General features: G+C 38.1%; 1 protein-coding gene across 4 annotated transcripts in view; it reads left to right on the top strand.

The window, feature by feature from the left end:
- The window catches only part of zgc:172282 (leucine-rich repeat and fibronectin type III domain-containing protein 1-like protein), a 166,502-nt gene that overhangs the window by 75,218 nt on the left and 77,617 nt on the right, over window positions 1–13,667 (top strand). For 3 of the 4 annotated variants that reach the window (XM_065960392.1, XM_065960390.1, XM_020639983.2), the window contains exon 2: window positions 955–1,061. The exons of the other annotated variant lie outside the window; for it this stretch is intronic. The gene's annotated coding sequence lies outside the window, so the exon portion shown is untranslated. The remainder of the gene's footprint in view (window positions 1–954; window positions 1,062–13,667) is intronic. 4 annotated transcript variants of the gene reach the window in all.

Here is a 13,667-nt window from a genome sequence, read left to right as displayed (position 1 = left end):
GTAGCTAGCAGTTAGCAATAAACTACTTCCAGCCAAGATTCCCTTTTCCGTCCATTGCCATTGTTAGCAGTCTGACTAGCAACTTGATAATAGAGAATGGAGTTGATTTACGTACATGCACTTAATTGTTTTCAGACATTAAAGTTAAATTGATGTAAAATAAATGCAGCAGGAGGTGATCAAATCCTTCAATCTTTACTCCCACAGATGGCACAGGTCAGTCTAGAGTGGATATTTCCACAGGTTTAGTCACATTAGATTTTCCACATGAAGTCATGATCCCAAGAGGGTAAATAACCATTTAGAGATTACATTTGAAGTTTTTCAGGGAAATATCTCCACAGTGGTTTTTTTGGTTAGCGGTAAAATTAGGTCCTCACATACATTTTTCCACGAGGATCAATCAGTATTACTGCATTTGTAATTCAGGTTAAAAAATCAGCCATAGTTAGCTTGCTTGCTGTTATTGAACCTAAAAAAAAAATTGCTTCTTAAAGGCTATAAACTTGAAAAGGTGCAAAACCAAGACGTTGACAAGATAAACATTCTTTCCCATGAACTTCAAAATAATAACGTTCTCATTGTGAGCAGTTAGCATACTGATGTTAACATTTGGCCAAAGCATTGCTGCACTTCAGTACAGACTTACATAACTGCCTGCAAGAGTGTAGTTCTAAATTTTGTACACATAATGTCACTCATTGCACTGTAAGTATGGATGGTATTACCAAAAGTCATTGTAGTTAATGTATTCTAATTGCTCAAGCCACGTTGCAATATACTAGAAAGAAGAACATTTTATATATGTTTTAATGATGACATGAATGGAATTCATTGGGTTACACATAGGACTAGATGTGCAGGCTTGATGTAGTCAATAGAAATCAAATGTAGGCACATGGCTAAACATATCATGTAATAACCCCTTATCTTGTCTCACTCTCTCTCTATCAGATCTCTGGATCCATTTCCCTGAGCCGTCTATCTTTTCAGCCCATCTGCCAGTCACTGCAAGGAATCTTCATGTTGTGTTTAAATAAATCACAGCACACCAGATAGAGGTAGGCATGGTTTTTCGCACAATGCTTTCACTCTGCTATTAATCCAAACAGTTTTAATCTCTGCTAATTGAAGGATACACAAAATGGACCCTGCTGGGAACAGTGACAAGGAGCTTGCACAGTTGTTTCTTTTTTTTAAATTACACCCGAAATATACTTAAGCTGTTATTGCCAATTACGTTTAATGATCTCCTTTGGGAAATAAGATAGATATAGGATTTAACGTTGTGTTTTGATCCATATCTAGAATCTCACACAAAATACACTCACTCTCGACAACTGGACCTCAGCAAAATAAAAAATGTCTTTCCTTTGGAATTCAATAATCCATGTGTGTTAAATAAATTGTAATTGGTTTAGGTAAACAGGAGCGCGTAAGCAAAACATAGTACATATGCTTGCACCTGAGTTTATGTGCATGTGAGTGTAAGAGATAGAAATCAAGTGGGTGAATAAAAATGTACCCATGTGCCCACATACCTAATTTACCATACTGATAGGAGGTTGAGTGCACTTATCCACATGTGAATGTAAATGAGTTACTGTGTGTGTCTCTGCAGCTGTGTGTATGTCTGATGAGAGCAGAACTGTGGTCCAATGGGGTTGTTCTCTTTTACAGACATATTGGCAGAGCTGTAAAAGCACAGAGGCCAGACAGGGTTGCAGGCAGGCGGCAAGGCGGTGCAGTAATGCCGCTAGTAATACTAGTTAGATGGGGGATGGATGGATGGCTGTAAATCCAACAGGAACAAATAAATTATGACACTTGCCTGTTGCTGCCTGAAGTGAAAGTATTGCAACATTATATAAAAGGATTTCAACATTTACTCTAACAGCAAGATCTCTGTACTGCATTTAGCAACAATGATATTTTAGCTTTGTTTGGTAGACATGGGGATGCTAACAAACATACAGATATTGAGATCTCTGTGTAAAGTGATTTTAGAAGGCTGAGATTCAGTGTCTGACCTCATATGTAATGCACCAACTGCCTCTAGTTATTCAGTGTTATGTTTTCAATTTCATGTCAGAAGTATTGACCGGGTTCGGGGAGAAATATTATAGACAGTGGAGAATATGTCAGTGAGCCTGTGTGAAAATGGTGTGGTCTGACCCTTCAGACCACACTTTAACACCATAACTAAAGGGCAGCAGTAGCTTAGTCTGTAGGGACTTGGGTTGGGAACCAGAGGGTCACCAGTTCAAGTCCTGGTGCAGACCAAATATGGAAGTTGGTCTGGTAGCTGGAGAGGTGCCATATCACCCCCTGAGCACTGCCAACTGAAATTTTCCCTTGTGGGGATCAATAAAAAAGTAAATCTTAATCTTAAATCTATGTTTTCAGGGGCAACTAAAACATTGAAAAGCTTGATCCAGTCTTAAATATTTCAAAAACACAGGAAGTTCTTCATCAAAAGAGCTGCCACCATACCCCTATTAATTACATCAAAGTCTAAGATCTGGGTGTTCTGAACAAAATAAAATCTGAATGCCCTACTATTGTAGGGCTCTGATTGACTGAGCATGGGATGGATGGATGGATTGATGGATGTATTTGTGCAAGTTTACAGAAAGGTGATATAAATATATTGTATGCACATATATTGTTTTGCTATGAGCTATGGCCCAATGCTATGAACTATTTGGGTGTGCAGGGCTTTTCTTTTAGGTAAGTCATTGACAAAGCAAACCTTGCCAGTTTGTCATTTTACTTAGTTGAGCAGCATAATGCATGTTAGCTACTTTGATTGACACCCAACATCCTGTAATAGGACTTTTGTCAATGCTAAAAACAATATATTAGGAGGACCTATTCTAACTTCTTAAAGACATAATCAGAGCTGCATGCCATTAAGGACCTGCTCCTTTGGACTTTTGATCATCTTCAAATAGTTAGTTACAGTAACTGCAGGCTGAAGGATGATAGATTCTCTGGTATGACTCTGTCTTCTTGTATGCTGAACTACACTGGAGTCAGAAGGTGGTGTGATTCTGCTACAGAGGCTCTCTCCAGCCAACCTATTACAGCGTATTAACTCAGGCTTACACACAGAAGTGGTTTGAAAAAAAACGATTTCATTGCAGAACAATTTGTATCACTATTATGTTTTTTCTCTTTGCGTGTAGCCTTCCCTGCCTTTTCTTAACCGTTTTAATTTTTTTGTCAGCACCTAGGAGAAATGCCTGCCATGAGCAGTTTTGAGAGGCAAGGCAGGTTTTCTTTTATATATCACATTTCAGCAACAAGGCTATTCAAAATGCTTCACTCAAGACATCAAATACATCATGACAAAAGGGAAAACGACAAAATGTGAAAATCCCTAAAACAAACCACTAACAATCACAGAAAAGAGTAAACTTATCGGCTGAAACTTCCAAGACATATTATTACATTCTTGTTTCAACCTATGAGAATGGCAGAAATAGACACTCGTCCAACATCGATGGATGAAACTTTAGATAAGGCATGTCCGATATTAAGCCAACTTTTTTAAGAGTTTATAATGTCACAAAATATATGGCTTACTTCTTATCTTCCGCAAAGTTTGAAGATTACTCAACATCTCTCCTTTGAACTATGTTACAAAACAGTCCATTTTTATTTCATTTTCCCCTGTGAAATCTTTAAAGATTGCACATTTGATTCAAATAAAGCATGCCGTGTGATATCTGAGCGCATCCAGCTTATCTAAGATTACTTATCTCAATGACTGAAGAGGATTGATGTCGAGGAATTCAATATTTAAAGTCCACACATTTAGAGCTTGAAATGCTAGAGTTCACAGAGCCTAGAAAAGATGGAATAGGTCACGGTGATTCCTTTGTGTATGTGAGTTGTATGTGTGTGGGCGGATGGTTGTGTAAAGCATACCCTTTGGGAAGTCCTTTTACAAAGAAATTGTTGAAGAACAATTGTCAGCCTTCCTAGAAATATTGCTGTTGTGCCAATGAAGCTGAGTTCTGTTGTGTTGGTGCACATCTCAACGTGTTTGTTCTTGCTTGTGTTTTCTTGTGATTTTCTTGTTTTCCTTGAAGCATTGTTTGTCATCTCAAGTTGTCTCAATATATTGACAAAGAATAATGTACAGTTCCATTTTGTGTTGTGCTTTCATTTAACACCAGGTGCGTAGGTCAATGTATAACTTAAGAAGTGTTACTTCTATAATGAATAAGTCGAATGTGTGAGAAATTATTGACTTGTCATTATTCATTGCCATCTAGTTTGGGATCATGTGCACATTTGTTAAATTAAATTGGAAAAAAAACATGCACACAGCATTTTTACCCCCAGATAGGTACACTCTGTTTTTCTGTGGAAATGTTCAGACATCTATCATAGGTTTCAAGCTGTCCTACTAGAACCCCTGCACCAAATATAAAAGGACAAAGTCTGATATCGCCATATATTAACTCAACACATTTACTGCTTATTTGGTCTGTTCATTCATTTTCCTCTGTAGATGGATAATCTTGGCAGTAGAATTAGTTAAGTGTGGAGATGCCAAATGGAAATCCACAATTATTCATGTATATTATTTACCAGTTGTTGGCATTAGTGAACTGTAGAACAGTGGCAAAGGCATTTGAGCATTTCTGCAAGTTTGCCTAGTCATCCCTTGCACCTGTTAGGAGATGCCATTGAAATGGGTCCTAATTCTTTGCACAAAGTTGTACTTTTGCTTCTGGACAGACGCCAGATTCACATTAATTTAGGGTATGCAGCTCGGCTAACAGTCCATTCATGTCATATTCATGCTTCTAACAGGGAATGAGAATCTTTTAGCTACAAAACATTAAACAATGTAAAAGCTTGGCAGAACTTGCTATTATCTGGTCAATAGTGAACTATATACAGATACATCACATACTGAATTAAATATCCCCTTCTCTAGTTCTTTTTTATTCCTGTGCCATAATGTATCACCTCTAGCATTTACAATCAGCTCTCAACTCTGAGTGTGTCTTTGCATACCAGTATTTGCCTGTTTGCAAGCTGTGATCTTATAATGATCTGTTGACCACCTGGGATTGTAATTGAAAATGCACTGTACTCAGAACTGCTCTCTAAATGTGCAATAGCCCCCAAAAGACAGCTTTTTAAAAGTTGACTAAGGGACAGAATACATGAATGCATTACGAGATACTCATGAATTATTTTATTCACGTCCACTTTAAGATAAAAATGAATAAAAAATCTTGTTCTCCCTCTATCATTGTACTCACATGATGGTATGATACATTTGAAGAAAAAAAAATCTAGGATGAAAATGGACTGCATTGGAAAAATAGTGTTCACATGATAACCAGGGCTTTTATTAAAGTGTGTTTCCCATCATGAATAAATCCATAGTTGGCTAAAATCTTCCTTTGTGCAAAAAGAAAGAGACACATCTATGCTTATTGTTTTTGCCATTTTGTTCTTTACAAAGCTCAAAACCCATCTAAATATATTATCTCAACTCTTCATCTTGGTCTTGTCAGGGACATAAACAATCTCACAGCTTAAGCTATTTTAATCCCTCTCTGCAACACACAAATCAAACATGTAAACATTGATTATGGTTTCCAAATGCACCCTCCCTGTGCTGTCTCATCTCGTTTCACTGGTGAATCTAAATAAGGGGAACTTACACAAAGGTATCCTCTTGTAGTTTAGTAAGTGCGTATAAACAAAAGAACTCACAACTATTTATTTCGGTACAATCTGAGCATTGTGGTATTTTACAGTTGTAAGCTCCCACATTTTAGTACAAGGCAGTATTACTGTAAGTGGAAGATTGGTGATATTGTATTATTCCAGTTATTCACTGCAGTTTGTGAAATAATGGAAGCTAAAATGAGGGATTGGACGGTGCAAGAAAAAAGCTCAGAACAGAGCCAAACATAACCTTTATAGTTGACTTATTTCACCTGTACATAAACAGTGTGCAGTCCACAAACTTGTTAAAATTGTTATTATGACATATTTGATAGGTACAGCTCATTTCAAGCACATTTTTACAATTTCACTCACGGTACTTTTATGTTTAACTGAAATGTCATCTCCAAAACTTTAGAGAGATATAAGAAAACTTGTTGGCCAACAATTATCCATGTGATACAGTGTTTTGTGGCCATTAGTCCCTAATCTGACCATATTATAGCTGACAAAAAAAGATTATTGTTAAACAAATGTATATTTTAATTTGTTATAACTAAATTAAATGGTGAGTTCTGCAGACCATCCAAAATTCAAATTATTGTATAGCAAGGCCGCTCCAATTTGACAAGACTACAGTTATTATCCAGTGATGGGCGAGAGGTTAAACTAAAGATTAAAGAGAACAGTGACATACTGACAGACTTTTTTTTGTCATTGGTGTCACACTGAAATGATGAAGTCCCATCTGGTGAATGAGAATCTCCTTACTACACCAAGTGCACAGAGTACGTTTGAGAATGATTTTCTCAGACTGTTAATTTACCCTGAAGCAGAATCTATCTGCAGCTGGATTCTTTATCACAGCTGGTTCAAGGTCAACATCTTGATGAAAGGAGATCATCCATGAAAATATGACTTTTATAGGCATAGGCTAATGGCTAATTAAACAGGCTAATTTAATATGAGCTTCAATGAATAGTTGGTTACTGGACCGAGAGGCTGAAAACATGCCACACACAATATATTACTCAAAATTAAATGTTCTGTCTTTGTTCGGGGGTTGAACAGAAATCAAACAGACAACTACAAGATAAAACAGATTAACACTTAATCAACTGGAAACACACAAAGGCACTGACTTGGTAAGATAACTCTGTGTCTTGATTTAGAAAAAGAAAAATGCTGCACAATGATTTTGCTTCTATGAAAACAATATTTGTAAAATAAACTTTCTTTAATTAACTTATGTCGCCACTTTTTGTGTTATCATCAGTTTGTTTGAGATTGTTTTGTCACTATGAGCATGAACCAGAGGATGCCACCCCTCATACTTTCTCTGGATAAGTTTGTCGATGTCGCCGCTGTCACTACTCTATCTGACAGCCATAACGGCAGAAGACTATGGGTTCAATACACAGCATGTCGGAGAGAACGATGCGCTGAATATCATCTGCTGCTGTTAGATGGAGCATGGTTACAGATGATCTGCTCACACAAATGTGCCTTTTTTTCTGCGTTATTAGGATTTCTGTCTGACATATTGCATGTCTCATGATACACAGACAGTCGCCAAACAAGATTACCCACGGTTGTCTGGGGTTTCAGTGGCCACAGATCCCATTCCCTATGTGATTGGTTGCCTGACAAAAGCAACGCTACAACTTTTAGTCAGGTCAAGAGATTTTTCAAGAGCAACTACTCCAAAAAGTTAGTGTGCCCTAAAAAAAAAGTTTTTACTTACTCACTACGCTTTTTTGTCTGGGTGGCTGAAGAGACATATGACTATCGCTCACCACCAGCATGATTCATGCCCACTGGTGTGAATGTAGGAGAAGAGGCTTGGACAGCAGATGTAACAATTTGGAGAGTCATAGTGTAGAATAATGATGATAAGTCCTGGTGAGAAAGTGTTTGTGAAAAATAATGATGAGTAGTGGATGGCTAGGCTTACTGCAAATGTTTGCAATTTTAAGAATGTTTTTGATGGCCCTCTCCACATGAGAGAGAGCCAGGAGAGAGAACGGGACACAAAAGTGTTGGACCTCAATACCTGAATAAGTCAGAACAGACAGCTGAATGTAGATGTCGTTTGATCATGAGTTTGACTAAGTTTCTTATGTATGATAAGTTCAGATTTTAAATGTAGTGTTTACTGGCTGTGTTTACTTTGCTGTATCATGACATGACTTGCCCACAGTTCCTATCGTGATATGTCCCTGTCGTCCCCCACTGGGCATGACCTTCACTCATTGGCGTCTGAAGCCGTGTCCTGTGTTTCCCTTTTGTGCCGTCTCATAGGTCTGAATACACAACATGCTAAAATGTATCATGGCGAAGGTAAATAACTTAATAGATTTCCCACCCAGGGACCCTGGATGAATGGAAAATCTAAATATTCCATTGATGCTGAGAGCCATGACAGCCATGTAATTCCCTAAGCTGCCTCTGAAAGCCATAATATTCATATTCCTTCATAGCAATAAAACCATATTACCATATGAAGGCCATAGGATAATATTATTATCAGCCAGCTCTCTGTGTGTGTGCCTCTCCAGTGGCAGGGATCAGTTCAAAGCACAGCCCAAAGCATGGGTGTATGTGTGTGTGAGAAGGGGATAGTGTGTATTTGAATCTGTGACTGAGTGGGTGTGTGTGTGTGTGTGTGTGTGTGTGTGGGTGTGTGTGTGATCAACTCCCTGAAGCGACAGCTGCAGGCCGAGTTCTTGAATGAGGAAAGCTTCTCTGTGATGACTACCAAGTGGCACACACGTCTCCTCAACCTCTTTTCGCCTATCCTTTCTTATTTCTTCTTCCTTATCTGTTGTCTCACTTTGTTTTTTGCTTTTTTCTGTGATTGTATGCTGATGATATACTTATAAATCCATGTTTTTTGTTAGTCTTATTCTTCCACCCGCCTCTATCTTCCACTTTTACACACCCTTTTCATCCTTTTTTACACATGCCTCCCTTTTTTTTTATTAAAACTCTTTTATCCCTATGAACACAGAATCACAAAGACTGTTTTTTTAGTAAAAGAGACACATCCGTAAAAACATCCCTTTTTAAGCATAAGAACAGAAGGAAGATCAATGAAGGCAGGAATGTAGAAAAAAGCGTCAAGAAAAAATAACACATCGAATGGAACAAAAAAGGGAAACATTAAAACGGAGAAATAAAAGTTGGCAAGCAGAATGAAAAAGCATTAACAAGAAGTTATTAAGAAGAGGAAGCGGGAGTAAAATTATAGGGAAATCTGATTAAAGTAAAGCGTCTATATTTAGAAGTGTTTCAGATTGGTGAAGCGTTTGATGTCAGAACCCCATTAGCTACAGCGGCAAGTATTTGGAGAGATCTTGCTGTATAAGACAAAGTGTGAGTGTGTGGCATTGAGGCAGAGATATATGGAGAGAGCGAGAGAGAGTGAAAGGGTGCGCCAGTGAGCCTCATGGCCCGTTGGCTTGCGAACTTCAAGGCCATGGAATCAGAGACCTTGTTCGTGTCAGGTTCAAACATAAGGGAGCACACGTATAACGGTGAAAGAAAAAGCGGCACGTCAGATCACTGTTGTATGTGTTGTCTTTTCCCGTTCCTGTGCCTTTATTAAAATCTGCATGCTTACATCTTGCAGTCATCTCTTTAGCGTTGATCATTTTTCAAGGTCGACTTTGCTGTGCATGTTCCAGCATATCAAACGGACGATGATCAAACATCTTTCTAATCCCATGGCTGCCTTGGTTGTTCTTACAGTCCTGTCGTGGATTTACTGTTGCAGCCTTCGTCATTGGTTTGCAACTTCTCTGAGTAATGAGTTTGTCTTTGTTTTTGTTTTTATATTTAAATAAGGGGAATAAGAACAGAAACAAGTGTCACCTTGTTTGACTTTGTAACAGTACGGAGAGTAAAAAAAAGAAGAGAATAATGTGCAATGAGCAGCTTGAGGTTGTGGTTTCTGACAATTTTATTGCAAAGAAACAGGCTCGTGGGCACTCATTGTTGTACGTGCTTGGCCTTCAGGAGAAAGCCGACAAAAAGTTAAGGATATAAAAGAAGAGAGGGTGCCACAGGTGGGCTGTTTGCATGTAATTCTCTCAGTACACATTTTTCTAATGATTCAACAGGATCAAGTTTAAATTGCAATTCTTCATTTCAGCATTATATTCATTCTGTAAATAGCAGGTCTCCTTCGATGTAAAATACATTTAACAAGGTTACCATGGCTTGCTTTTTTTTGACAAGTCACTACAGAAGACCTGATCATGACCTTGCTCAGCTTTAGAATACAATAGATGTTTATTGCCATTTGCACAGGTACAGGAAAGTACAGGTACATTGGAATTTTTGTGCATTTCTCCCTGAGTCAGCTCTACAAAAAAGTTAAAGTATATATAAAATAGGATAGCAATATAAAAAAAAAGAAATAGTAGAAAAGTAAAAAAAATAAAATAAAATAAAAGTTTTAGTAACAACTAAATTATATATATAAATATATATATTTTTTTTACAGGTTTATACGTTATGCTAAAAGACATGTTGAGTTGGCATTTGGTATAAAACCTTTTTTGCTAGCAAAATAAAAAAAATCTCTTTATATAGAAAAGAAAATCCTTGATTTACATGTGCACCTAAACAACAAAGCTAGCATTAGCATTACCTGATAGCTCACATTTGCTAACCCATCACTCCTATTCGGCTCCACTTCAAAACTTCAAACAGTCACAAATCGGCTTCAATAATCCAAGATGGCAATGGCCAAAAAGAAAAACTTGTTACTAGAATTAAGTTGTCCACAAACCAATGAATAATACACTGTCAGTGATGGGCAATAAATATTTTACTGAAGTAGAAATATTGGCATGGAAACACACTTTTGCTAATGTTTATTGCAAAAACTTGCTGTCATTGATATGACAGTTGAAGAGAGTATGTATTGGGCGGAGTTGATGGGAAAACATGGCAGAGGGTTTAGGTTAAGCCCAATGCAATTTTTTTCTTTTTGCCTCTCTATAACGGGCTGTTCTACCCACTGAGCTAAACAGGCAATTTGCACAACTTTTTTTTTTTGATGGATTATTTTTTTGGACTTTCTATGCCTTTCCTTAGAAATAGGACAGTGGATACAGTCAGAATTCAGGGAGAGAGAAAGTGGAGAATGAGAGCCACAGGTCGGTTTCGAACCCGGGCCGCCCACTTGGAGGACTGCAGCCTCCGTACATGAGGCGCAAACACTAACCACTAAGGCTACCGACGCCTCTTACACAACTGTTTTATTGGAAAAGTAACTACTGCTGATGTAAAACTGTAATGTTAGAGCAGGTTAATGAAGCTAGTTAAAGGCTTGATGAGTACAATTGTTTCCTTTCAAATGCTAATTGGTGTTCCATTAAGGCTTTGGAAAACAAATAGACGGACATACAGTAACACAAAAGGTTAGACGCAGAACAGGAGCAGCTTCATAATCAGTATAAAAATAGAAATATTGATGCTCTGAGCTAATAATTATATCACACAGCACTGGTGGGAGTGATATGGAGGCTGTTGGAGGGAACAAAGAAGGGTGATGGGAAGTTGTGGATCAGGGCAGAAAAAGAAGAACAATGTAAGAGCGATGGCTCATACTGGGAAAGAACAAAAATGAGAGAGATGTAACGTTTATGATGTGTTAAATGTCGGTGTTAAATGTAACTACATGTTCATTTTTTACTATAACTGTCAACATGATTGGCATAATAAAGAAGATGCAGGGCAGCAGAGACCTATGTGTGTCATAGCACGTGTAGTTAATTTTACTGTAAACCAAAGGCCGCGGTTAGTATGACAATAGAGTGCAGCGCGACAAGCATTGATGCACTGTGCAAGCAGCCAAAATCACCTCATTATCTGCTGTACTGACAGGGAGAGGACAGAGTGTTAGAAAGAAAATACAGATAGGGACAGGGAGAAATAATGTGGATGACAAAGACACAAAAGGAGAGCAAGATTAAAAGATTGAAAGAAACAGAACCGGAGACAGAGTGTGAAATGAAAGAGAGAGAAGCAAACGGAGAGAGGACAGGAGAGCGTCCAAGTCCTGTAACAAAAGAGCCATTAGCAAATGCATGTTTCCCTTCTGCGCTCACATCCTTGAAAGATAGCATCTTTGTTACTGTGTGTCGTGTGTGTGTACGGTGTATGGTGTATGGTGTATGCTCTGATCACAGAGGTGTATCAGTACCACATTGGAGATGAAGGGTTTGTCAGGGCAACTTTCTGTAGCAACATTGGTTTGCCCATGTGGCAGGGTGTATTTTGTTTTAGCTACTCTTTGTGGTTTGGTTGTATTGGCAGTGCAGCCTTGACAGAGATTGATTTTTGCATGCGCCATGCAAAAAAAGAAAGGGCAAAACGATGTCTTTATATGACTTTGTGCAATCAGATATTGCTTAAACTGAAAGCAAGAAGATCACTGTAGCATCAAAAGCCAATATTTGTTCAATTCAATTTACCGCAGCATTGCAACAATTTCTAAAAACGGAGAGAGCCAGTCTAGGCAGAGGGAAAGTTGGCGAGAGAGCACCAAATGGCATTACTGTGAAAAACCCTTCAATAATAGGGAGAAAGAAAAATAAAATAAAAAAAATAAAAAACTGGGAAAGAGCAGTGATGCAGCAACAAGACATGTGGTATAATTTGGTTTTTCTGACCTTACAGCTGGCCCCAGGTCGCCTTCAATTTTCATTTCTCAGAGTAAGTCAGTGGCACAGTGGTAATTACAACTCCGAGGAGGCTATCTTGCGTGTCCTTGTCACAAAAAACTAAATGATCTACTGTATGCTGCCGATTTACATAGCTTGCCAAAATCCTTGTATTTTCTGGCGGACAGAACAACACACGCCAAGTCTTTCCTCAAATTCCTCTGTAAAAAGACGGCCAACAAAGAGTGCATTGGGCTGTGAAATTACTAACTTTTCTAAGCCACTTGTCTTATGTTTGCTTTGCCTCTGCTGAGGGAATATTATTTCTTATTTGGTGGCACCTCTTTAGCTTCGTCTTCACTTCTGAAGGCTCATAGTGCCTTCAGGGCGTAACGTATACGTATTCATCCTGATCTGTCACGATTCTGATGTCATGGTTCAATGCATACAGTCATATGATGAATACGTCTGAGTGGGCGAAAAAGGCAGTCACTCATGGAAGTATCCACTCCCCCAAATTCAGGTGGCAGTAATCCTCGTATTTGTTTGCCAACCACTATTACTATACCACTATAGCACAAAATCCAGAAGATGAGTAATATAGCAAAAAAACACGGCAGAGCGAAAAGACATGTTTGCTTCCTTAAGTCTGTTGTGTAGGGACATTTCAGTTTCAGAGTGCGGTATATTATTGGAAACATGATCAAAATCGTTGCCACATGTTTTACACTCTGCCAAACACATTTGTATAGGAAATCTGACGCATGTATATGAAACTGTATTGATCAATACACAACCTTTCATTCCAAAGCAAAGCAGTGTCAGAAGTAATGTACTTCTTGAATAATGCCTGCTAACTGACTTGTAAAACACAGGATTATGTGTGTCACTGTGTTGGCCTGCTGTACACGGGGGAATTTGTCTTTTCATAGGTGTTTAAGGAGGAATACAATCAATGTGGTTGTAGCTGTATTTTATGGGGCAAAATAAAATTAGAAGAGATTCATTAGCAGACTGTAAATATGACTTTTCCAATTTCTCAATTCAAATGAAAAGATCCTATTTTTAAACAGTCGTCAGAGGAACAATTCCATTCTGTTGTAATTAAAAACTGGGTTCACTTTAATTTTCAACTCGTGCAACACTTTGAAGAAAATATGTGAGGTAGAAAAAGGTTTAGAGAAAAAAAAAAGGAAACTTTTATGAATCTAGTCTATTTGACCTTTATTTGACCAGGAAGTCAAAGATTGTTTTCTTATTTGAAGGAGACCTGGTAAAGACAGCTCACCAGTA

This window comes from Labrus bergylta, chromosome 11, assembly GCF_963930695.1.
Source record: "Labrus bergylta chromosome 11, fLabBer1.1, whole genome shotgun sequence".
In the NCBI taxonomy this organism is placed as follows: domain Eukaryota; kingdom Metazoa; phylum Chordata; class Actinopteri; order Labriformes; family Labridae; genus Labrus; species Labrus bergylta.
The sequence above is the reverse complement of the archived record's forward strand: the minus strand, read 5'-3'. Positions and strand labels throughout refer to the sequence as shown.